Source organism: Chiroxiphia lanceolata, chromosome 12 (assembly GCF_009829145.1).
Source record: "Chiroxiphia lanceolata isolate bChiLan1 chromosome 12, bChiLan1.pri, whole genome shotgun sequence".
Lineage (NCBI taxonomy): Eukaryota > Metazoa > Chordata > Aves > Passeriformes > Pipridae > Chiroxiphia > Chiroxiphia lanceolata.
Window position 1 is genome coordinate 5,013,548 of NC_045648.1, and position 27,638 is coordinate 5,041,185.

The 27,638-nt window shown below is 40.3% G+C and overlaps 1 long non-coding RNA gene across 13 annotated transcripts; it reads left to right on the forward strand.

Annotated features, from left to right (window-relative positions):
* The first annotated feature begins 41 nt into the window (after window positions 1-41).
* Window positions 42-27,526, forward strand: LOC116793044. 13 transcript variants are annotated; one of them, XR_004359361.1, is made up of 6 exons: window positions 42-213; window positions 493-3,746; window positions 4,371-4,493; window positions 4,920-10,644; window positions 24,037-24,193; window positions 26,597-27,526. It is a non-coding gene; the product is annotated as an uncharacterized LOC116793044 (long non-coding RNA). The 13 variants fall into 13 exon arrangements; XR_004359355.1 differs by lacking the exons at window positions 24,037-24,193; window positions 26,597-27,526 and adding an exon at window positions 10,816-14,424; XR_004359362.1 differs by lacking the exons at window positions 24,037-24,193; window positions 26,597-27,526 and adding an exon at window positions 13,325-14,424.
* The last annotated feature ends 112 nt before the right edge of the window (window positions 27,527-27,638 follow it).

Genomic DNA, 27,638 nt, shown 5'->3' on the forward strand with positions numbered 1-27,638 from the left:
CAGCTTGTTCCCTGTCTGTTTTTGGGTCATGGCACAAGACACCAGCGGCCAGAGAAACATCATGTGGACTGTTTCTGTCTTGGCTACTCCTCATCAGTGCTTTGAGCTGCAGGAAGTCATGAGAACCAAGGCAACACAGGTGCATCACCAGGGACTTGCTCTTCTCCTGGTCTACTGAAGCACAGCACAAAGTTTCATCCTTTGCTTCTGCAGGTAGGAGCCCATTCTAATTTACAGATTTAGTGCTAGTGATAAGCAAGACAATAATGCTAAAATAACTCGTGTGAACCTTTACCCTCTTCTAGAACTGACATTGTTTCATCATTTTCTCTTCATTTTGTGGATGAAGCAGCCAGCAAGGGGAGGGCATGCTGGCACACATCCCGCTTGATAGCTGAAAAGAACAAACTGACAAACATTTTTAATATGCTGCAGCTTATCAACATCCCAGTGAATAAAGGGCGAATGATATTTTCTATCGGTTATTCACAGATCTCATGGATGTGCCGATAAACTGCCATTTAGTCCCGAGGCTGGACAGAAATAAATCACCAGATAAAATACAATATTCCTAGTGAAAACCCTTATGGAATGCGTTCTTGCCCCTAACTCCTCCTGGAATAGGCACAGCAATGCTCCCTGAGACCTGGCAGCCCTTCTAAGTGAGCATATGGTCTGCTCAGCTCCTGCGGTACCAGTGCACGGTGAGTAAACACGCCGTAATGTCAGAGCAAACAGGGGGCTGCTTAACAGCATGAAATTCTGTGGCTACTTCAAAACTTCATCAGTACTTCAGAAATGGATTTCCCTTCTCTGCTGGAGCATGCACTGTTAGCAGGACAGGCAGGAAAACAGTGAGACAGTCCCCTTGGAGGCTGATGGTGTCTGTAACCATCTCCCATAAAGCTGATGCTGCTGTGGAAGGCTCCTGGCACATCAGAAGTTGCATTTTCTGGTGATGCTACATTGCCTTCTTTGTTTTTCTGTGATGTCCCCTGATGCCAGGCAACTTGCACAGCAATTGGAATAGAAAGAGGGACCTGAAGGTAAAAATCCCAATGTTAATCAGGGCTGCCAAAGGGCAAAACATTAGCTGCAGTAATTGTTTTTTTGAGGGAGTCACCAAGGCGGGCTCGTCAGCACTAGTAAACAGATCCAGTCCTGCCTTTGTGCTCCTTGCACTGGCAGAGCATTGCCCTGAAATCACTGGAGCAGGGATCGGGCCAGGAATGAGCAGCTAAGTTGCAAAGCAAATTAATTCCTGCCAAAAAAGTTCAGCTATGCTCAGAAGTATGTAAAGTGTCTGATTTGAGAAGTGTCAAGTAGCATTTGTGACCAATTATCCAAGATGAAGGGGGCAGAGCTATGTTTACATGTACTAATCTTCAGCCAAAGTTTGAAAACTCCAATTCATGGACACGCATCAAATTTCCTTTCCAGGCTTGGCATTTGCCTGTACGCACGCAGGCACATTGCTCGGGGATGACAGGAAAACATGATTATGACTTGCAAATAATACAAATAGAAAAAAGGAAAAGCGAGAGGAGCTGCCATGCAGCAGCAGCGTGGTAATTAAACTTATACTGTGATATGCAAAAAGAATAGTGGACCACTGCATGAGTAAAATAGCTTTATCAGCTGTGCTGAAATACGACGTGTTGTGTGTCTGTATTGTTGTTTTTCCACAACCTGTGAAGCCCTTGGAAATGCTCTATGTAAAAGAGCAAGAAGTAAAAGGTGCCTCTGCCATCTTCTGTTTAATTAACATAGATATACCAATTTAATGCAATTAATCAAGATAGGAGAGATTAAACAGTAACTCTCAGTTGACAATGACAATGTTGTCATTGTTGTGGCATAAGAAGGGCTACAAAATGATAGTGGTGACTGGGAACACTGTGAGTAAGAACAGGCTGGCTGGAGTCTTGGGAGGTTTATGTAGATGTATTGAAATTTAGGGACAGCTGATTTTTCATGTGGCCAAGTGTTTATCTGCCCCTGCCCTTCCCTTTACCCTCTCAGACCTTCCAGGGTAATCCCCAGAGTGGTAACAACTTTTAAAGCGATTCCTCTTTCTTCTAACAGGTTCCTGATGCCAAAGGTCTGACCTTAAAATGAGCAGTGCATAGGGCAAGAATGGGTACTGTAGAGAGCTTCTGGCCTCCAACCCTTCCAAATACAGCTATTTTGGTAACCAGAACAGTGTATTCATGATGAGTAAGGGAACAGAGCCTTCCAGTAAAGGGTTTCTCGGCACATTAACTCTATCAGTGCTGGATACTGTGTCCCAATTCAGGTTGCCTGTGACTATTTAAGACCATAAATGCAGATTTGCAGAAGTCTGTGGCATTGTGTAAGTTCATGGCTGTGCTTCAGTGCCTGCTGCCCCTGAAAACTGAACCAAATCCCATGGATTTCCGTGTAGATCTGGGAAAAATTGCAATCATGTGCCGCTCTGAGTAGTTCAGACTTGGATTTCTTATTGGCAGGAGAGGCACAGCCTGGTTTGCTACAATGCAACTGTCCTCATTAATGTTCTTCAAGCCCTGATGTCCTGGGACCGCCATGGTTGGGTCAGAAGATGGCTGAGTTTTCCAGGCTCATTCTCTTGTCTTCAGAATGTTAAATTGGGTGATAATGAGTAGTAACTGTGTCCCTTTTTATGGTGAAGTTGACACTTGCCTTCTAGTAAACAGACACAGAGATGACCCTCCTCATTTCGCACAGGTCACCAAACAGCCCTGGGATGGTAAGGGTTATTGGCCATTTACCAAACTCTGTTTGACTTGGGTTCATGGGTGAGAGATGAAAGGCTCTGTATTGCATTACCAGTCCCTGGGGCCAGCCGGTCTCCCTAAAGAGGCATTTCATTTAGCAAGGCAACTGCTGGCCCATGGGAATTGGAGAGCTGGGAAAAAGAGGACGCAGTTTCAATTGCGAATGTTTCCTTAGGGCAGATGTCTTAAAGCCACACAGGAACTCGCTGCTTCACTGTCACAATAGTTGCTCCAGGACACTTAATGACCATCAGGCTTTTCCCATTAATTAATCTCCTCTTTTTTTCCCAACAAAACATCCATTAAGTTACTTGGGTTGTTTCTGCTTCTGCCCTGCTCTGTTTTTCTCCATCTTCCTGAGGCAAGACCAATGCAGCAGTTATGAACTGATACCTTTTCCAAGAGCTCCAGATTTGAAATGGGTGAAACAAGGAGCCTGGTATCACAGTAAGAGCTGTTGGCTGCTTGGGAGGAGTTCTCCTGGACTACCCAAATATTTTCATTATTGTAGAGCAGAGATGCTGACTAATTTTCCTGGCTATAGTGGAGTGGTCCTTGGTATCGGGGTAGTCCAAGTGCTGACTTTTTACAGATGATAGATGAAGTGCTTGATGCTACAATGGCTACGGGAAGGAGAATACCTGTGATCAAGGATTCAACTCAGACCTGTCCTGAATTTCTTATGATCTGAAAATCCAGTGTTGTTCCAAATTCATTATCACTGGTCAAAATCCTCCTTCAGTTTCCTCACTTGCTGTTTGTGATGCGAATCCTGAGACATTCAGAAGTCGTATCTGTTGTTTGATAGTTCTACATCATGGCTGTAATAGTGCATCTGCCAAGTCAGCAGCTTTTTTCTGTGTTTGTTTATTTATTTACTACTCCATTTCCAGCAAGTTCTTGTTACCCAGTTCCCACTGACAATGAGGGAAGAGGCACAAGTCAGCTCAGAAAATGAACGACTAGAAGGTAAGTGAAAAGAATAGTAAATGCAGGCCATTCATGTGACAGGATTCGATTCATTTTTATGCCAGGGAGGTTTTTTAAATGGGACTTCTCCCGGTGGAGAGCTCACAATGCCCAAGGCCTGTTTCCCTATAAAGACAACACATAATTATTCTGAGCTTATTATTATTATTATTTTTTATCACTCATTTTCTAGTGGCAGGGAGTGAGGACAGAGGTGAGATCAGGACCCAGTTTATTGCCATACACTGTACAGACCCTACAGCACATGGGAGTGTAAGAGCCCCATAAACAGTGCTTACTATCTGCTTTATGGAGGCAGGTAAATGCACCCAGGCTGAGGGTTGAAGTGACTGGTCTAAGAGGGCAGAACCCATCAGCAGCAAAAAGGGGGGCTCAGCCCAAGACCCTCAATCCCTGGGTCCTTCTGCTTGTTATTTTCAGTATCTTTTCTTTTAACAATTATTTTGGATCACCAAAACTGAATGAATGAATGAGAATTGTTCTCTCAGGCTAGTGGAAATTAAGTGTGATAAACTCATCAGGAAAAAATGTAGGTTGGGTGTGACGGAGAAGCTCATGTTTTATACCGCGGTGACATCTTGATTTCTGTTTTTGGCATGACAGACTGCGTGGTCTCAGTGATACTGCACCATCCCGGTTCCTGCCTTCAGGCTGGAGTCACAAGTCGGACTTGGAAGAAGCAACTTTCGGGCAGAGATGTAACTGCAGAGTGAACACTATGCCAGGGTAAGAGAAATTTTGTTTAATTTGGGTTTTATGCAATGTATAAAGTCCATACAAAGTCAGTTGTTCATTCCAGCCTAGCAAAACTGCATTTGTTCCTCATTTGTTGAACTATTTGTCCAACCCAATAAAACCGATGTGGGTACTACAACAACACGTGCTCTGTTTATATATTCCAATATTATTTTACCAGGTCAGCTCTTTAGGACTTAGCATTTCATTCATAAAGGATTCTATAAAATACACCCAGTTGTGTTCTCTTTCTGCTTTCTAATTATTTGGGTAATTTCCTTAAGCCAATTTATACTTTAATTAGTTATAACACTTTACTTTCTTATTTGAACAACTGATACTTTGAAAAAATAAAAGCTAAAAACTAACTCTCAAAGACTGAGTGGATACTCATAATTTTCTCTTTAGTATTTGCAGGTCTTGGGTTATCTCATGCATCCTTTCTGTGTTGACTGCTCTGTGTTAGTTTTGCTCAGACAGAAGGTAGAGATAATCGATAATTTCTTTATGGATGAAAGCAACAGAGTTTCCTGACATCTAGTAACTACTCAATACCAGCAACTTACACATCCCTCTGTGCTACTACTATTGCTTTGAAGCAATTTATTTAATCACTTGGACTTTAACTACTCAGATGCATTCCTTCCTGCTGCAACAGCAGGGATACAGGAAGGGGTGTTTGAAGCCACGCGGTGATTTCCACCCTGGATTTCATGAGGGGTTATTCTTGTCTCAGAGATGACGCATTCAAATATCCTTCTACAGATTCCAGGTGAGTTAGTCACATTTAGATGCTTCCAAGTAATACACAGAAAGGTGCTGAGAAAATGACGAGTCCCTGCCTAGTCAGAAAAAAAAGCTCAGCAAAAGTAGATCAGAGCAAATTACATGGACCAGCCCTCAAATTTTTCTCAGAAAACCTGGGACCAAAGGGCTTTTATATTCAAAAATGTGTGGCCAACAGGGATGCACGGTATTTACTTTACTGACTGACCCATGAGCTGCTCTCTGTCCCCAGAAACAGTTCAGGAAATGACTGGAAGTATCTGAAGACATAAAAAGGATAATTAAGTTTCATTGTGGAAATAAGAGGGTAATCTGTCCAGACAAATCTAGGACCTAGTACTGAAAGCTATAGTATCTGAATATAAAAAATGAGTAATTTTGAATAAAGATGTCTATCAGGACTGTAAATTCAGAGAGTAAAAAAGTAGCTTTGCTTAATAGACCATCTCTCTCTCCATCTCCCTCTAACTCATTTTCTTATTCTCTTTCTTCCTTTTGTGTTATTGCAAAAAATGCGTGTAAAATCTGATATTGAGAATGCTTTAGCTTCATTTCAATCTTCTCAAAATGTTTAGTTCCACTGGGAAGATTCTCCCTGTGAGATAACCTCAGCCGTGACCACGCGAGGCTTGTGGGGTGATTTATTTGCAGAGGAACAACTGTATTTTGAGGTGTCTCTGAGGCAGCCAGGTCCCCCACTTTTCTGAGACTCTCAAAGATGTTTCTGAGCTGGCATGAGAAATCACCTGGGACTCTGAGCAGACCACAAGTGCTTAGGACAGTGTTTTCTCTGCACCTTTTTTAACCGAGCAGAATTGCAGCACTATAAACAAATGTGAGTTTTACCTCATTCTTAGGTGCTGTGAGTTATGAAAGCCCACTCCAGATGTAATGAATGTATAGATCATTTTGACCAGATCATAATCCATTAGTAAATAATGCTCCCTGAAAAGGTGTGGGTGAAATAAAGAACTTCTTGCTACTATTGCTGTATTGGTATCAAGGATTACCAAGGAGGCCAACACGATCCTGAAGCTTTGTGCTACTGATGTTTAAATACAATGCAGAATTAACTGCAGGGTTTGGTTAGCAAATTCCTTCCTGGATTAGGATATCCAGGATTTATACTGCTGGAAACAGAACCCAAAACTATACAAAGCTTACCTATCCCTTGGCTTTACCACAAGCCCCAACTTCAGCTCACCGACAGTCTCGTGTAGCATTTAAAAAACTTTCCCATTTGGTTCCCCTGATTTTGGTAGTGATATTAATAAGCAAATCAAACAGAAATTTTCAGAATGAGTTGATCCTGATAGAGCAAACCCCTATAACACCTGTGACTTTTCTTCACTGTCCCTGGAGGAACCCCAAGGATACCAGACTAAGACCTGAGGCCAATTGTCAGCACAGTCTATGGGCCATGGGAAGGTTAGGTTTAAAGATGACACTTAAGGGAAATCTATGTGACACATACTGTGGTGTCCAGAGATTGGAGACTATGTATTGTGCTCTAAATCTAGAGAGGAAGTCACTAGGAGGAAAAAAAAAAAAGAAAGAAGCACGGGGGAATAAAAGTACTTTTGAAAGAGAAGAAATCTACATTTCAATGAAAATCCTTTCAAGGCATTTCAAATAAGAGTCTGAGAGAAATAATTACAAAGTTTGGAGAGAAAGAATGTTAGCTTTGATATCTTTTTCTTCTATGAAGCAATTAAAATAAGCAATTTTTCAAATACTAAGCAGAAAATTACTAATGGCTGAACCCAAAAGCTTTCATTTCCTTTTTGGGGCCTTTATTCTTCTAAAAAAAGACAAAAAAAATGTGAAGGTGGTTTTCCAGATAGATTAATGCATAAAGCAGTCGCTAGTTGGATGTCATAAAAACTACAGCAGCATAGAATAGCTGAGATTAAGAGCTAGATTTAAATCATGCAACAGTCCAGTTAATATCAATGTCTAATTAAGAAATGCATAAGAAGTCTGTAATGTTGATTTGATGGAGAAAAACTCTAATAGGGTTTCTTTTGGAATTTTCCATTTCAATTGCTGTGTAGACTTTTAATGGATGTTCTATCCAGTCTTTGGTATTAGCAGGAATCATCCTCAAATTAAAACCAAGGCCTAAAATGGAACACAGGTAGACAAATTAGCTGGTCTGGGAAGCAGTCTGGGTACAATGACAATGTGAGCTCAAGCCGAAACTTTAGTACAAATAAAAGAGAACTAACGTCTCAAATCTGGTGTGGAAACCCTCTCTACTTATCGTTTTAAGCAATTTAAAACCCTGTAATTTGAAACAATGCAATGTTAACCCATTTCCCCACCTCCCTAAGCCTGCAGAAATCCAATTCATACTTAGGCATCCAGACCACTTGGCATTATTAATTAGTCTTTTTTTATTTAAAAGACTTCCCATAGTTATGCATATAAGTAATATGTAGAGGTGGGTTCCTCTTTGCATGCAATGGGATTCAGAGCTCACAGGTCCCTGTCATTACCAAAGAACACCATTAATCTCCCACCCCTCTATGGGTAACTAAAGCTCTTAAACCCTTTCAGCAAAACTAAACCTTCAGCATCCTCTGTGTCCCATGGATCATCCAGGACATTTGGGCTCTGGATATGAAAGAGGAACTGGTTTTGTGATGAACGTCACTAATACCCTAAAGTTGCTAAATTAGGAGCAGTGTAACTCTTGGTATACACAAATCCACTTTGCAAAGAGGGGGAAAGCACAGTGCTGGATTAAAGTAGAAGTGTATTTGTTATCAGTACTTTGTTGTTGACCCAACAAATCCAGAGGGAACTGTCTCAAGAATCCAGGAAGATGGCAAACTCAAAACAACCCCTCTGAACCAGGCAGCAAGCACACTGGGGAGTAATTGTTAAGTTCATTAGAACACATTAAAATACAGTACATTGGCCATGATAAAGAGAGCCATGTGATTCCACCTCTCTCCATGTTTCTTTCCAGTAGTAAATCCATCCAGAGACCTTTCAGAATTATATCATTAAGTCTTATCACTTCCACAGAGAGTGGAAAAGACCAGAGGTAAAAATCAGAGTAACAGTGAAATTTTGGCACTCCTGAGCCACTTCTTTTTTTTAGGTCATTGCCTGAAATGTCACGGTCCAAATTCATGCCTGACATTGCTCCATTGATCCGTGAGGCACAAATATGTCATGTTAAGCAGTGATACTGTGGCCCTAGGGGATGCCCCAAAGATTTTTCTCCTTGAAAGACATGGGAACTAGGATGTTCCCAGTGAGGCATCTGCCTTCTGAATGATAGAGAAAGTCTAATGTGAGGACATTCAGGTCATCACAAGAGTCTGATTTTTTACCCTGCTCCTGACTTTGTGACTGGGGAGGTACTGTGGGTAGGGATGCTGATAGATGATTGTTCAGGTGGAGCACTGCTCTAGCAGGATGATTTGTCTGCAACCTTTGTTAGATTTATGCAATACTTAAGAAAAGAACAAAAGTATGAAGCAGATTGGCTTTTGCAAAGGAATGCAACAGAAAAACAAGCAAACCTTAACTTGTCCAACACACTTGAGAACCACAAATTCTGTTACAGTTTTTCTAAATGAGAGGAATATTTCTCCTTTCCTCCGTAAAACCATCCTTTTAGACATTACTGCAGTTATGACCTCACTGCAGTTCCTGGATTCTTTCTGAAAAGGTTGAAATGAACTAATACACCAGTGATCTCATCACGGTGTAAAGGACATCTTACACAGGGGAAAAAATAATCAGGAGAACTTCAGTGCTTTGTTTGCAGCAAGAATAGAAAAAGCACTATAATATCACTGTGGAAAACACTAAAGATACAATGCCAGAGAGGCATTTTTCCATCTTCTTGTAAACCATTTGGATTTGTCCTACCTGATCCTGCCTGTCACACCTGTCATCCTTTTAGCTGTCTCCACATCAATCATCTTTCCTTTTTTCCTGCCTTAATCTAGACCTTCCCATGTCTTCTCTGTGCCCTTCCTACCTGTTTTACTGTACCTAATAACTCTGAATTGTATGTACTACTAGTCTCAACTGCTTCCAAAATGCATTTTGCAGGGTACACACATGCAGTCACGTTACACCAAAGCATCTACACATACTTAATCTGTAACCTGTGTTGTTCTGGGGAAGAACACCTTTCCTATGTGTACACACAGTTCTCAGGCCAAGGGGTCATGGTTGATGGCAGATCTCATCTGCTTTGGAGCTGTTGAATCTTCTAACAGAAATCAGAAAGATGAGTAGGGTCAGATGCTTTGCTTTCTTTGGTAGGAAAACCTATAAATTAATATTCCTGTAACTGAGAACCCTTCCACATTTTTAATATATCACATTTTGAGGTTGGAAACTAGAATATCCTCAGAACACGATGAGTATAGTCTCAATAATGTCATCTTATCTTATCTAGCCCACAGGTGCTCCTCAGCTCTGCCTTGGGATGACACCATGAAGCAATGAGGTGACAAACCGGTTTCCTTTCTCAAGCCAAATGTCACGTAACTGCCCAGGGACCTGTTTTGTTGGGGTTGCACCCCCTGACTTTTCAAGGAGAGATGTGCTGCTGTGACCCATCCCCACCCTGTACACCTTGCTGAAGGAGATAAAACTGCTCACTTCCACCTCTGACATTTCTCAGCCAGGAAGAAAGGCAGGAGGCATCAGGCTGTAGGGAGATATCCGAGCAGACACCTGACATGCTGACAAAGAAACCTCCAAAACCCATCAAGTGGAGATGAGTTCCCAGGGCTAGAGCAAGCTGATATAAAGGATGTTGGTACCCTTATACCCACCCAAAAAAGTTACTACTCCTAAACGGGGCAGCAGACAAATCTGTCCAACCCCAAATGCTCTGCAGTTGATAGATCTGCTTTAGTGAGGAGAGCCCCAGCCAGTGATGAGTGTTGTAGGAGAATGCATGCTGCAGCATCAGTAAAGTCCAAAAAGCCCAAGGAGCAGTGCAGAACATCTGTTGCCAACAAGAAAATAGTATGTGAAAAGCTGTTGTAATTCCTGGCCCCAGCAGCCTAACTGGAGGCACAGACTTCCCAAGGCAAAGAGGACTTGGAGAACTCGGGATGTTCAATGAGATCTCTCCCCGCTCCTGCAGATTTACCAGGTCAGCTCAGTCCAGGCCAAAGTTGCCGGGAAAGGTCCTGGGCTCTACTCCAAGTTCATTGCTCTATTGATTGTGAAGAGGTATTTATTGTAGATCAGGATCTTGAGCCAAGGCAGCTGAAGCCGCACGGACTAAATCGTCTATTCCCCACCTACAGATAAAACAAATGGCCAGTTTTGGCCTAATCATCACTTCTGCCAGAGGAAAGAGAAACTCTTTGAGGTAAGTTCTCTCGGACATAATTCTTTCTTTCTAGGCTAAAGGGCTGGAGCTAATATATATCCCGAATCGTAATGTGGATTTGCACCTTTCCTGTTAAATATAGCTGGTTTGTGTCCAAAGCATCGCTCCTATCCCTAATGCTCACTTATATTGTTACAACTTCTACATTAGTTGCAGGTGTGAAATGCCAACTGATCCACACTTCTCGTGCTGTCAGCAGGGGAGTAATGTATGTCAAAGGCCTGATCCTCAGAGGGGAGGTCACCTGGATCTCCATTTGCACATCTGCTTTGCTAAACACAAAACTCTGGAGGTTTGAAAAGCTCCAGTATTCACAAAATGGGATGAGTTCACTGGGGGCCATACATAAGAAACTGTTTGTGCTTGTCATTTAGTAGGCAGGTCACAGAATTTTCCCTCTGTACAAAATACTTGCTGTTTTACAACAGGCAATGTTTCACTAGTCCTCATATGTGGATACTTGTACGTTCTATATTAATAAGGAAAAAAGCTACATTTCTCCATGTTATAGGATATAAGAGAAGTCAGGATACCAACAGGATACCTACAGGCTAAAATAGAACCACATATATTAAACAGCTCCAGAAAGATGCTAATATTCAGCATGTTCCTGCTTGGAGTGTGCAGACATGAAGATCAGGAAACTGCCTGATCAGAGATCCTGGAGGGACAATGTCGCTCGAGCTTGTCTTAAAAGACATCCTGGTTTAGTTCTGAGGGTTTCAAGAGAAGCTTACAAATATTTCTATTTCTTCCTGCTATTGGGGGATTTTTTTCATACCTTGGAATAAATCTTCCAAAGGTAATGTGTTTGCACTGGATGCCTAGATAATGGTTCTTGCTCAGGGGACCTCTAATACACAGTAGTGCCTTCTACACTTTTTATAAGATCAAAGACTAAACCTACATATAGGCTTAACTCTTTCTTGATTTCTGCTAATCTAGAATATCCTTCAATATCTGCAATAAGGATTCCCACAAATAATCCATACAGAAGATCTTTTTGTCTTCACATTTTTGGCCTTTTAATGTCATCTGTTCATGACATCATGATTCTGGTTGCTCTGGACATATGGGAGATTTTAAATATATGCATGCAAGCATCATTCACCACTATGCACTATGTTTTTTCTCCCTCAGCTGACTACTTCTAAATATTTTGGATAGTAGAACCAAAATTGATCTTACTATCCAAAATGAGAAAATAGGGAATTAGTCATCAGCTTTATGTTTTGTTACGTGGAATTTAGACTTAACATCCCCATAGTGACTTAGCTGGAATTGAAAACAAGCTCAAAGTATATTGGGGAAAGCCATGAACTGAACACAGAGGTCAGAGCATGTTCCATGAACACCTCAAATTCCAACCCCGAGGAATTGTTCAAATATGTCACTTGAAAAGGACATCTCCTCAAGGAAGCTGTTAAAAATAATTTTCACAAGAATCAGGAGAGGTTCACTTTTAATATCAAGGAAGGGAAGCACTTGCTTTTTAAAGAAAAGTTTGATTCTGAAAAAATCTCATTGCATTGGTAAGTTAAAGGAGCTGTGCTGTAGCAGACAGAGTGGCTTGTTTGGCTCTTCATGGAAGTGGCTGTTGAATTCCCAGGTGGCCTTTCCCCCTGAAATTTACACCAGAAATTCAGGGCAAAAATTTCTTGTTTGATCAGAATGACTTCATTACCTTCCTGACTAATAGGATTTGCATATGTTTCCCTGGGCTGTAGATTGCAAAACTAATAGACCCATGAAAAGAAATGGAGAAAGAAATACTGATTTTCTTGGCATGAAATACAGAAAAATTGGGCCTGAAAAACGTTTGAGTATAATATGCTGAAAGTTTAAAGAAGCATTTTTAAAGAAACATTTTCCAAGAGCATGCCTGTTAGTTTTATCTCCATTTTTGCCACGTATAATTATGAGAAACACAGACAACTCATAAGATTTTTAGTTTCTGTTGAGAATTGTCTTTTCCAAGATAATTCTGTACACTATTACTTTAGCCCACCGGGTATCATGTAGGCAAGGTATAAGATTATGCACATGAATATTTCTGTCTACCACTTATGTGTGCTGAGACAATATCAACTTATACTTTCTCCTGTCATTGGTCCTTATTCCATAGAGGATATTCTTAATTACCAGCAAGACAATTTGGTAATATCATGTAAAGTGTAACAGCATAATTTCTGTGATGATTTACACCTGCTCAGGATCTGAACATTGGATTTTAAAACATATTTTAAGTTCAGAAGATCGAGGGTATTTTTTTCTATGAGCCACTTCTTCTATTTTTAATAGAAATACTCTCATTTATTTAATTTATTAGCATGGTTCTTCTAAGTGAAATGGAGCTTTTGTACACAAAGACACCATTTTTACACATTTGCACTGCCCTGAAAAATTTAGAGCACACTTCTGTACTGGGTTAAATCAACTCAAGCCTAAATGCCTAAACACTATTTTTGACAGCAGTGCATGAGGGACATACCTGTACAGGGATTCTAAAGAACAAAAACCCTAAAAATATCTCAGTTGCAAAGAAACTGTATTCCTTTTTCCACTTTGTAATTGTGGTTATATATATTCTTTTTAACCCTTGCGGGTTTATTCCTAAATCTGTTAGAAATGATTGAAATTATTCCATTAACTCCAACAGACTCTGCTTCCTGCTGGATTAAAGGAGACATTTGTGTATCAGATTTGCTGGTGATGTCCCACTAATGAAATGGGGAATTTTATAAACAGGTCAGGGAGGGTAAGTGCCCAATAAAAAGATGTCAGATAGAGATCCACAAATTACAGTCTATTTGTAACAGAAATAAAACAAGGAATGCTTACTAAAGAGTCATGAATTTCTTTATAATTGCTTCCACATTTGGGCCAACTTCTTCCTAAATCGTCTACAGAAACCCTGCAATTCATGGGACTTTTGATAGTGGTTATGATCACAACAATACATCTCATTTATGATAAAAATTACTTACTTTGGAAAGGATTGTTTTTTTCCTCAAATTGCTTTTCTCAGTCTTTATTTCAATCTCCAGCTATTTTCTTATCCTCCTCCTCATTTTCTATTTCTAATATAAAAACTGGAGTTCTTATCAATTTAGAAAAGAAATAAAACTAAAGAAAATTCAGAACTGTAAAGCATGGTCTATTTTAAAGTTCCAGCTCAGATAATAAGACTGTGGTTTGTGCTGTACCTCACTCATGAACTCAGTTTTCCATAGCGCATTCAGTGTTGTAATAATGCAAATCAAATACAATTTTAATAACTCCTTCCATTAAAATGATCTATTAATGTTTTAAGACTGCAACACTTATGAGCATGATTCTAATTGCATGATTTTGCTGCAGGCAAGTTTCATAGATCTGCCTGATCTTTGGATATTTGCACTGTTTGGATAATTTTAAATAATTAATTTTTGGAAGCGTTTCAGTCTCTGTAACAAGAGTTGGGTTTGATAGTGGTTGTCTTGTCAGTAATTGTATGTATCTGCTTCCATTCAAAGGAAAATGAGACAAATTTAGAACTCTTTGAAAGGAGATGACTGAGGTGTATACTGTGACAAACATTATGAAGAACACTCTAAAGAGGGGAATATTTATAGACTATGTTAATACAAGGAGCAAAAGAGGTTTAAAGTGAATAAAATTTTTTGTCATGCAGCATAATTAAATTGCAGGATTTTCTGCCACAGAATACCAAAAATATAATCAGGCTAGAATACCATTAAACATTCTTGGTTTATGCAACTTCAGTCTGTAATGCACTGAGTGATAGGAACAAGGTGAATACCTTATGAGAAGAATTAGTTTTGACTTCTGACATTTTTCCATGTATGTGCCGGGGTTTCTGCCAAGGAGATCATAGAGTCATAGAATCATGAAGGTTGGAAAACACCTCTAAGATCATCAAGTTTAACCATTAACCCAACATTCTAGGTCTGCCACTAAACCATGTTCCTAAGCACCACATCTACTTATTTTTTTAACACTTTCAGGGATGTTGACTGCACTACTTCACTGGGCAGCCTGTTCCAATGCTTGACCACCCTTTCAGTGATGAAATTTTCCCTAACATCCAACCTAAACCTCCCCTGGCGTGACTTGAAGCTGCTTCTTTTCGTCCTATTTCTTGCTACTTGGAAGAAGAGACCGACACACACCTCACTGCAAACTTGTCTCAGGGAGTTGTAGAGAGTGACAAGGTGCCCCCTGATCCTCCTTTCCTCCAAACACTCCCAGTTCCCTCAGCTGCTCCTCATAGGAGATGGTGAGGGGATTGCAGGACCTTTGGTCAAACACAGCTGCTCCTTCTAGGCAAGATAACCCTCTCTCCAGAAACGTGCAAAAACCCTCAGGTTTTCCTGTCGTTCTGCAAGGTGGGATGAGGAAAACGACCGCGGGAAGAAGGTAAGCAGGGCAGCAAGAGTCAGGAAGAAAACATTTCCTGAGTGGCTGGTGAGGGCCCTCACCTTGACACTGTCCCCAGGGTTTATCTCTAGTGGCAGGCTCTTGGCTCCCCTCCTTGTACGTGCTGTTCTTCCCCTTGAGCATCACTTGAGATCTACAGCAGAAGGTTCCCTCCTTCAAGACGAACAGAAACATCAACACAATCTTGCGCTCTTGATTCAACATTTCTTCCGCAGAGAATTTACTCCAACTTTTGCTCATGACAAAATCCTTACACGAGGCTTGAACAACTTAGCATTAAAAGTAGCAAGTGGTAATTTACTTTGGGGGTTAAAAACAGCTATGTACTAAAAGTTGCTAATTGTATGTTTAGAAGTGATCTATTGTCAGCAAAAAATAATGTGTTTTTTAGTAAATGGGGTTGAACCCACCCCAGTAGTGCAAGTTCTTCTGTCTATTTAGTGAATTCTGTGTCTGGCATGACAGAATACGAGGACATTTAAACTGAAATATCAAGTGTGCACTTTCCTTGCAGGACAAAGTTCTAACAGACTTGCTATGGAGTTCACACAGTGGCAAAAAGAAATAGTGTACAAGTTGTGCAAAAGCCATGATAAATTTTTACTTCAGCAGAAACACTTTAGATCAATTTTATTTGAGAGGAATGAAGGGGGCCACAGGCCCTAAGAAATGCAGGCTTTTCCATAAATGGATACTCAGAAGCATGAATAATTTCAGCAATATTTGAGAATTTCAGTACTGGATCAACTCAGAATGAAATTCTCAATTATTCCTCCTCAGAAGTCATCCCAAACAAGAACACCCTAATATACTGAATTGATCATAAAAGTGGATTATGTCTAGGGTTTTTCCTGAAAAATTTGTGCTGAAAAATGCCAGACAGGCAAAAAGATTTGGATTAAATAACGCAGCTTTCGTGAAGCTTCTCAACTGAAAAGAAGATGTTAAAGACTTTTCAAAATAATTGCAAGTGTCCAGATACATGTTTTTCTAAGTGAACATTTATTTGCTTTGAAATATATTTTAATTTTAATTTTTAATTTATAAGTGAAAGCAAAAAAAATTGAAATATTTTGAAACTACAGAAGCAAATGGATCAGTTATATTTTTTTACATTTTAGCAGCTTATTGGTTAGCCAAAGAATTAGCTGAAAAAAAATGAAATCTTGAAAACTCCCAAAGGACAGAAAAAAGCACTTCCCTGTCAGCTGTAAAATGAGAGAAAATTATAATGACATTTTCATTTAGCACAAAGATTTACTAAAACACCCACATTTTCATAGAAGTTGCAAAGACTTGAACTTGGATGCACTTTGGGTTTCTCCCCAGGTGTGATGCTTACTTATGGTAAATGATAAAGTTTTTGCTAGACCTGGTCACTCTCAGATAAACAGCTGGGGATATTCCAGCCTCTACAAGGGTAATAGCCTCTGTTTCACATGCTGGTACAAGAACGGGGGCAGGAAGCATGAGCAGGAAATGTCACGATCTTAGTCCAAATTAATGCTTTTAAATAGAAAATTATAATTCTTAAATAATTTAGAAGTGAGCTGTCCAAGGAGAAAGAGCCTTGGGTGCCAGGAAGGGTTAAGCTTTGTAGGGGAGAGAGAGAAGGCCAGTATAGCTTCACTGTGCTGGTGGTGTAGGGCAAGAACCTTCTGAGATGCCTGCTCAATTTGTCAGGAATTTATCTTCTGAACCATTACCTCCAGCTTTCCCCAGAACACCCTCCTCAGCCCTTTTATCTGCGAGCTATCTCCAAGTTAACTGTCTGCCTATTGCCTTGGCTGAACCACACTAATAGTCAGCTAATTACATATGAACACTCTAATTTGCTTTGTCTTTCTCAAAAAAACCCACTCCTGTGCGGGCATGCACGTGAGTGCACTTCTGCTCATGCCATGAAGTTGCACCAGCTGCAGCACGATAAAATTCGTTGCATGTTTGCTGCCCCCTCTGATGCTGCTTCCCCCCACCAGGCCACCACCAGTGCTTGTCATTCCTGATTTGCAACATCACCTGTTGCTCCAACACCAGGCTTCTGTAGAGCAGAAAACTGGAGCAAAGAAGAGAAATACGTGTTTGTCATTGAACTGAGCTGAGAAGGAAGAGGAGAATGATAAGATCATAGCCTGCAGCACTTTGTTTATGAGAACATCCTTCCAGTGATATATGTCTGCACCAGGTGAAAGTATTGTGTCACCCCTAACATATTTTAAATGCCAGGGCTGTCATGCAAGAAGACAATGATGAACAAGTTTAAACAGAATATGTTTTTGTAGCCATGTACAGAGTTACCCTTTGAAGGTTTGCACTGGTAGTGCTTCTCAGCAAAATGTTTCCAAGCTCTGTTATGTTCCCCTTCAGAACCTCTCTCACGCAGAATTTATACTAAATGGAAATATTTCTATTGCAGATAAACTGATGGGGTTATACAGAAAGCAGTGTGTTTCCTCAGGCAGGATTTTCAGGCCATTTCACATGTCCTCCTATCCGAGTTTCTTACAATTCCTTGGGTAGGAACCCTGCTCTGCTTAGCAAATAGGCAAATAAAGGTATGTTTACGCTGTGCACTGGAAATCAGGGACTGGCCCCAGGTTACTGCATGTCAGAGGTTTACTCAGACCAGTCCTAGCATGCTCCAGTGGACTGAATCCCCGTTAGCTGCTGGAGCTCCCAGACCACATCACCTGGTTTGATTTCACACAAAAGAATTCCGTTTGCGTGTTCCGAGGCTGCCTGGCCTGGTGGGACGGGGTAAGCAGGGTCATTTGGAGGGTTCACTTCAAAAGTGCACTCCTGGGCCAAAGTGAAAGGCTAATGTAGAAGCACCCTTCCTCGCAAAGCAGATATGCCCAGAGCTATCATCACATGGCAGTTTTCTTCCCAGATATTTATCTCGAGCTCAACTGCACGAACGCCGTCCCCGTGTTATAACACTATTGCACAACATGACTCATTTGCTCAGACTGACAGCTCAAATTGAGCCTTGGGAAAGCCAACATCCAACACATGATATTGAATATGGGCATGACCATATCCACCTTGGATTTAGGTGAAAGAGCTTTAGCCATGGATGTCACATGGGAATGAAGACAACTGTGACACTGCGGAGCTGTATGTCTTTGAGGTGAGTTAAGGTCAGAGGCACTGCATGACCCATACAGGACAGCATTAATAACTCTTTACAAGAGAGAGGAATGGGAGCTTCTCATTATCTGAAAAAACACTCAAGGAGGTAGGATTTCTTGAGCACTTTTTAAGGTCCTGTGTGGGCTTGTGTAACGTGTTCAGCGTCTCCCGCTCAGATTTCCTTTCTGTAAAATGGAGATTCTTTTTTTTCTCACAAGGTTATTAGGAGGATTTTCCGATTCAGGTTCATCAGAAACGAAAGTATCCTGCAAACATTATTTAATCACCTGACTAAAAATTGTCTCCAACTTCTTTGGGCAGAACATCAGTTTTTATAGGGACTAGTCACAGTGTCCAGCTTAACATAAGGCTATGAGATCACATGCTGCATCTTTAAGACAGAGTTTACTTCTGAATCAGTAAATGTACTAGACAAAGCAGCTATTATTTATGCATTCCTGCATACATGGCAAGGTGAAAATAATAGAATAAACATCATATACTTCATTATGATATCGGTTTACACTTCCAGGGTACACAAAAAGAGGCCATTTCATCAAGCTAATTGCCTGAAAGTAAAAGAGAGAGAACTTTAGCTATTAGTCTATTATGGGGCTTTTTTCTTAATCACAAATAGGGGCCGTGTGTCCCCAGGGGGATGTGTATTCTAATTTACAATTGAACTACAGATCAGAGCAATCAATCTTGTGCAGCACTTTTACAGTGTAATTGCTGCAACATAACAAATAAAAAAAAAAAAAAAGCAGCCTAAGTCGAGTTTCAGCTTGAGGTGGAGATATTTACCAGGCATTGGTTCGGGGTGGGAGGGAGGCAGAGAGAGGAGAGAGGCGCCAAATCCATGAATATGCAATGAGGGCTCATTAGTGCCCCAGTGTTGCCATGACGAATGGCATTATCCCCAGACTGGTGCAGCCTAAACATGAATTTTATAACGACCCATTTATCATGACTTGTCATGGGTTTCTTTACTGTACTTTCTACTGACTCTCACACCTTCCACCATTAGCACCTCAGAATCCCTTCCTTTTGTTCTTTTATCTTATTCCAGCTTAGTTTTTGGTAACGATTCTCCACCGATAAGGGGAGGAGGACTGCAAGCAGCAATATGCTGCTGTTCGAGTTTAGAGATTCCCAGGCTTAGGACCCACCGCCAAACATGTTGGTGGTCTTCAGTCCACTTACTAGTGGATAAGTGTCCTTCTTGTCACAAATATCTGCAATCTTGTCAGTTGACTCAGCAGAAAGGTCTCCGATTGACCGAGCATAGAGACAACTATCTTTCCATTCTGGCAGATGTGATGGATGAATCTGTTTTGTTGACCTAGGCCTGTCTAAAAGTGCTCTTCCTCAGCCCACTCCAGCTACATGCACAGTATAACAATCCACCCCTCATCTTCGCATTGAAAAAGGATAAATAAACAAAATCTGCTTTCTCCCCGGTTTCACTTACATTAAAAAAATTGTAGTAGGTGTAAAATCTAAGTGATAGGAAAAGCATTTACCTTGAAGGAGCAAGATATACTAGTCAACTCTACAGGAAAACAAAATTACTGTGAAGTAATTAGTGTCTGGCTTTAGCTCATTTTTTGTCACTGCACGTTGTCTCTCTCTTTCTGCTGTCCCTTTGGCCTACTGGATCCCACATTTAATATACCACTGCTTATAAAGAAATCCCTGTGGCTCAGAAGGCTGAATTGCCACTGCTGGGCTAGGGCCTGCTCTCTAGTATGTAGAGGCTTTCATTTCCCAAGTTATGAATCTGACATCTCATGGCCAAATCCATGCCAGTTAATTTCTGAGAGGTCTGTCCTCATTATTTACCCCAAATAGTTTCACTGTCAGTCTGTCTTTTTTTTCCCCACTGTGAAGTGACTGGAGTATCTGAAAGTATCAAGCCTCTCTTTGTTGGATTTTACACTTTTGCTATTACAAGAATTTGTCTTTGGGGATAGAAAAATCAAGCAACTTATTTCCAGCTATTACTCGGATAGGACTTCATGTTCTTAAACAAGTTGTGAGCTCCCATGATCTCTGAAAACAACTCTCCCGAGGTCTTACATCAGGGTAGTCCTACAGTTCTTTCATTACTCTACTGGATGTTTGAAAATATTAAAAGGCATCCAACATCCCAGTCCAGCAATTTATAGACTCGGAGTCTGGTGCCAGAGCCCTCAAAGCCTCTATTTCTTCCACAAAATCCGCACTTTGCTGTTATTGTCGCCAAGACAGGCACGTGTTTCACTAGGAGTAGTTTGTCAAAGCAAACAGTCCATTATCCAAAGATTCATCACAGGTTCCCACTTCAGCACACGATGGAAGAGAGAGGCTGGATGTCAGAAAGGGAGGTGAAAGGAAGGTTTCCTCTCAAAAAGGTGCATCTGGGAAATGACACACCTTCATTAAGCAGAGCATAGCTGATTAGGCCAGCAAATGCTGATGTGTTCTTGCCATTTCTTTTTTCAAACCCCTCTGTGTTCCTTTGGGATATATATATATATATATGTATACATGTGTATGTATATCTATGTACTTTTTAAAGTCCCAGACAGCATCTTGCACAAGTCCCTGACCTTTGATGGAGAATTCCAGCTCCCACTACAATACAAACGATGTTCTGTGAATTATCAGGAGACAAAAGAAGAATAAAAATCTCTTTTAAAGAAGCAAACCAGAGATGACTTCTAAAATTGCAGAAAATGTCCACTGCCTTCACAGGGACTTGGGACACAGCAATATTATCATTGTTCCTAAGAATAAATGTTTGCTCTATGACCCAGGTGATCTGATCATCTACTGAGTGGGCAGAATGGTGAGTTGTCACAAGCAACACGATATAACTAAATTATTTTCATTTAACTCCTATTAGGAGTATTAAAACTTACTGTAGTCAGTTTATAAAGTCAGATTGATACACCTGATTGCCATCTGTAGTTTATATGATAAAATAAGCAGATTCCTGTTTGAGTTGATTGTAGTAATGCACAGGTCCCATCTATGGAGCTTATTCCAGTATTTTATACCAATACTTTCTGGTTCTTTCGGGGAACAAGTTTATCATTCTTCCACTCACCCCATCAAAGACATGAACATTGAAACAAGGAATGTTAAGGGCCAGCTGATGCAGATGATATTGAGCTTGATGTCACTTTAATGTCCAGTATCACAGCAGTCATGAAATCACATCAGAGATTTCTAGTTTGAGATCAACAACCATATGGAAGGCAGCTGCCTAAGGCAGGAAAACGTTCGCTATTCCTCCGTCAATCCACAAATGGCAACTATTAAAATAAAATAATTGCAATCTTTAAAATATTAAGTCCTTGGTTCTAAACCAACAGGCCTCTAATGATAGGAAACACACAAATTTCAGGAAGAAAAAGACAGCTTTCATTGCTGTATGAATCCAGCTTCCAATAAAAATATCAGATGTGAGATTGTTTCATAGAGAAATTAAAAAATAAAAGCAGGATTTTCAAGAGGAGTAAAAATTCATGAGGTGGGACCAGTTGTTTATCCCAAATTCAGGGGAAGTTTAGTGACTGACTGCTCTAGGATCAGAAGTAGCCTGTCAGCAGACTCACACGAAAATTTTGCTTCAGGTATATATTTTAAAGTAATAAAATTCTGTCCAAATTGTAAAAATCTGCAAAATTATGTGCAGTAGTTTTCTATATTTACAAGTAGAATTCACAAACTCAGGATGAAAAAGAACCCGGAAAAAAACCACATCAGGTGTGATTACTATTTAGTGCTTTTCAATATCTGTTCAATTGCCATATTTACCAGAAAATGTAAAAAAACCCGAAGAGATTCTATTTCCCTTTGTAAAGAGACACACTTTTAAAGACACAGTAAAATGTTAACCCTGAACACAAAACTTATTCTGAGTGAATACTGAAGTGTCTGAAGACTGAGGGAGTGCCAGGGAGATCTCCTTCTGTGCTTGAGGGCTACTGATTGTGCTGCATAAACCTAACCAGATTTTCTGGCTATTTCATTTTGTTGTTTCTTTTCTGTGGAGAAATTCATCCCTCCTTCCTCAGTTGTGTTTCAAATATGGCCTAATATTTTTTCTCCCTTCAAAGCTTGGCTTCAGTCATCCTAATGAGCTAACAATCTTTTCCTCTGGATATCCTTCAGCATTGCCTTAAAGATTCCCCACCTTTCTCCAAGTGGAGCCAACGGCTTGCTGCTCCCCACTTTTAAACAAACAAACAAAATGTCCTTCTCCCCCCTCCCTCCCACTTTCTTTAATGACATCTTCAGTCATTAATGAGTTAATAAAAATCTCAAAGTCATCTGGGAATAGATAAGGGGGAAGAAAGAAGAGTATTGTACACATAATGACAGGCTCCCTGCTGGCCCTAAGATGTCATGGGTCAGCCATGTCAAGAATGTGTGTGCCCAATCATCTCCTGATTTTTATCAGCAAGGCCTGAAGCAGAATCTGACACGCCAGTTTGGGAGTTACAATGAATAAACAATGACTTCTTGGATTGTTGGCGGCTGTATGATAGAGTGAGAGGGTTTATATATACTAAAACATGATGACATTAGCAATCAATATACCAATTACTGGACAAGTTATTGGACGAAGAATGCACATGTCTTGAGCTTTGTGCACTTTGAGCATGCTACCAGCCACGGAGACCACAGAAATAATGTTATTTAACCCTTTCCAGACTGGGTATGCTAATACCTAATGATGCCTTAAAGTTTCTGAGAGCAGGAGATACAGGAAAACCTGGTCTGATACAGCACATTAGGCCTTTCAGACAGAAGGCGTAAGACTGACAAATTTATTTTTCATTACGACTTGAGGAAGAAAGGAATAGATTTTTTCAAGTGAGCAATTGATTCTAACAGATTTAAATTGTTCTCTATAAAATTTCACCCAAACACCCCCCAGCATATTACAGAAACTTCATCACTGAGAAATTACAACATATCTTTTATAGGTTGGTTAAGGAAATATCTCAACAGCTCTCACCTGCCTGTTCTTCAGTGGAGAAAAGAAGATAAAATTCTAAACTACTTTTCTTATTCCTGTGTGACTGGAAACACATTTCTGCATCTGATCAATGATCAGCCTCTTACATTCTTTATTCAGCTCAAAATATTCAGTGTTTATGAGTTTGTTCTCAGTTATTCTGGAAGTGATTGTGAAGATTCAATGCCAGTGTTTTAATTGAAGCCAGAATATAATGGGATTATATAAACCACCTAATTTCAAAGTACAATTTAGAAAACAAGTATGGTGGAGATCAACGCAGCAGGCAGATCTATTGGATCTGTGGGTACAGCAGAAATGTTGTCTGGGTTGAAGTTAAATGGTGTCAACTCTCCATTAAGATGGATAAGTCAATGATGTAATGTAAAGCTCATGGGTTTTGCCCTGAAAAGCATCGTTAAAATGATGTGGAAAGACAGGTTTTATGATGGTTCCCCATCCTTTTCTGTGTAGTCTCTGAATGACAACTTTTACTGCCATCTGGGAAGCAGCAGTGCCACATACCCTTTGACTTCTGCTCAGGTGGGAGCAAACAAGGCAGGGTGTAAATATAAGATTTAAGTTTGTCTGCCAGGGCATCACCCAACACAGTAGAAATTGTGCAAAAGTAGGGAGGAGAAGAGTTCAGACATCAGAGTGGCCCTGTGTATGTGCTGTGTATAAGGGGCTGAATAAAATCTGAAGATACATCTCTTACAGATCATTTTTGTGATGTAAGGGCTAAAGTGTTACTCTAAATTACAGTCAAATCTACTCCTGTTTCTCAGAGCACCAAGCACTTCTCAGAGTTGTGTTGAATGGTGATGGCAGAGGGACCAGTCTCAGACAAAGGGGGAAAATAGATGAGGCTGCATCTGGTTTTAACTGCAGCGCTTATGGAGTGTTCAGCTGGATCCTTTCAAATGGCTCTTCCCTTCCCACTGAGTAAGTTCTTGAAAAGTTTAAAAGTGAATTTGTCCAGTATGTGTGATAGGAATAACGAAATGCTTTTAAATGTAAATGTTTCATAAAATAACACCATTACCATACATTACAGTGAATACAGTTAAAAAAACAACTCAATAATCCCTCCTCTGTAATTTACAATTAACTTTTCGCCTCAAGGTAACAGCTACATTCACAAAAATAATGGTAATAGATTGACCTTGTTATGAATGGATAACAAGCTGGAAACAATATAGTTTGTCACAGAGCATTAACTGTTACTGTTGAAATTGTAAATAATGTGTATAGAACTTACAATGTAAATGGCTCCCCTTAAAAATATTAATTATGTCAATTAAACACTTGATGCATAATGGATTATTCTGAAACCTATTTAAGTCCATGTCAGACTGAGTACACCATTTTCTAAGATTCCATTCCCAGACTACTGGAAAATCTGTGGCTGTGCTTTGATTGCTCAAGGTGGACGAAGGAATATCGCCTTAAATTAAGGATATATGGCTGCTTCTTTTATTTGGATAGCTTGCATGCTTTCTCACTGAGTATATAGCATCAGCAGATCAGACTGTCTGCAGATACAAGGCTCTTCTGAGATGCTTTTAGGCTGCTTTGGAGATTAATGAAAAGCAAACCTCATCCAACAGAGCTGGTCATCACTTGAGGATGTCCATGGGATACAGAGCACGCCACTGGGTTTTATGCTAATTTGTAATCACTGATGATGGGACAGGGGAATAAAGATCAGTTCTGCTGGTTTCTCACACCAGAGTGATGTAACTCATCACTCACAGGCTGGTGGAAGCTGAGGGCTGATCTCCTTCTCCTTGTGTGTCCTTTGGAGCCCAGGCTGTGCTCATCCAGGAGGAGGAGATTGCTATCACATGGCTTTAGGGAGTGATCCAAACCTCGTACATAACACATGGAATATTAAAAATTAGAGATTTCTCCCATGCCTGAGGACCAGTAACTCATGAACAAGAGACTAAACCACATTTTTTGTGCTTCCCAGACACAATTAGTGCTCCTCAGCTGTGGCTCAAGACTGGACTTAACAGCACAATACTTCAGTGTTCTGGCCAATTACCATGTGTAGACTGTTGCCTTATAAAGGAGGGATTCCCACCAGATTATCTACACAGAGAAAGTGATACTAAAATGACAAGCCACCAAGAGGTCAAATAACCAGTTGCCAGAAGTTAAAATAACTAGACTGTGGAGCAGCAATATCTGAGGAGCTGGCATGTATCCCAGGATTGGTTGTCACACAAATGAAAAAAAAGACAGCTGGAATCTTTTTGGATTGACTGTGAATAGAATGGAAATCTACCACTTTGGTTTTTCAACCAAATGCCTGAACTGGGAGTTGAGGAACTGATTCAGTAAAATATAAGGTCTCTTTATACCTCGTTTTTCCATGTGTGAGCTTCAACTACTGTGTTTAGCTTTATCCTTTGGGATCAAGGACTGTTCAGACAGTCTAAGCATAAAGAGTCTGATTACAGTGCTTCTGTAATCCAAGCTAATACATTACATCCTCTCTTGCCAAAAGGTGTGTTCTCCCATCTGGGCAGAAATAAAGGCACTGCACATGTAAAACCGAGCAGGCACCTCTACCCCCACGATGGGGTCAAAATCCCAGCACGAGGCTGGGTAAGCAACACTCGGATTTCCCTCCTCCCACTGCTTTTCTCTGGGCAGCTCTTGTTTCACCTTCAGTTAAAGTTTAGCTCTTTGCTACACATTCAGTGCCATCTCTTTAAAGATGTACATCTGAATGGGCAAGAAAGTTAGGGATTAGCAATAGACAGAGGTCAAGTCCGTCAAGACTTTAAGCATGTTGCTGGTTGTAAAAAAGATTACATTACTGGCAGCCCTTTGCCAGATCAGTACATCGATGCCGAATGTTAATCCTTGCTGGGGACAAGATGGCTTGTAAATGTTACGGGAGAACATGGCTTTTCCTGTAGAAAACAGGCATTTATGGTTAAAACACAGATTGTTTTCTCATGCTTATGTTTGCATTTCATGCCAATTCACTCTTGCTAGCCATGAGCCTCGCTTCAGTACTTATATTTAATCACTTAAGATCTTTATTTGTATAGCTAAGGAGAGTATGGTTGAGTTCTTGAAGCACTGGGGAGCAGAAGAGCCAGAGCTCAGCCTCAGTCTTTGCCAGAAGAAAACTCTAAAACTGGGCAAAGCCTGTGTGCTTGCTGAACCTTAGTTTTCTCATCTGTAAAATGGAGCTCCATTTAAAAAGGATCCTGTAAAATTGTATTTATGACAGTCAGAAGTACAGTGTTTATTGGATTTATAAAGCAATCTACCTATTTTACTGTGGCTAACTATATATCTGTTACTAAGTAATGTCCTTTCCTACAGTCATAGAATCACTGAATGTTTTGAGTGGAAGGAACCTTCAAGATCATCCTATTCCAACTCCTTTGCTCTGGACAGGGAACCTTCCACCAGACCAAGCAGGATCCACCACTAGGGATGGGGCATCCACAGCTGGACAGTTTTGGGTGAGCTCAAGTTTCCAGGTCAGATGTTTGCACAAGGACAGCCAAGGCATAAGCCAATACTGGATTTTAAAATAACAGAAGACTCAGTTGGCCCAAAGTTTATTCTGCTGTGGACTGAGATCCTAACTGGATGTAAGCAGCAGCTGTTATTAAATCTGTGCAGGACACTGGATATGACTGAACACAGTCAAGAAAATTAATGTTGTACAGTAGATCTCCAGCAGCTGACAATGCTCATACAGCTATTCCAGTGACCAAACTCTAGTAAATCCTTTGGCTGTCTCACCTGAAAGGGAAAGAAACAGGTTTGGGTGCAAACTACTCTCACACCTGTTTTTGGCATCTAGAGATTCTCAGTGTCTCTTTGCCTCAGTTTTTCATCCTATTTTGGGAGGCAATGAAACTCTATGCTAAGGCAAAATCAATAAAGCTTCACTTTAAAGGGTCTGATGAGGTCAAGAAAACACTAGTGCCTAGTGCAAGTGAGTTCAACAGTAAAGGGAACCATGTAAGTTCCCAGGTAGATTTGATAACAGAGTTCATAAAATAAGAAAAGCAAATTCAATCTGGGGAAACCTGAGCTTCTAGGTTTCATGCCACGTACATTTAGTAGCTATAAAATTAGAATACTCTGGTGGAAGGGGATTCAACATTTTTTCTGGCAAGAAGTAAAAAATGATATGCAGCATACTAAGTATTAAATTGTGTTAGTTCAGTTTTGTTATGCAGATGGATTTTTTTCCCTTCTTCTCTACTCTTTAAAATGTTTTGAATTAAAATAGCTTACTCAAGGTCACCGAAGGCATATGGTCCTGCTCAAAACTTTAAACAAAACATTAGTTTTTACAACCTTTTGTAATTTGGTATTGTATACAACATGGTTATAGACGGAGTTTCTG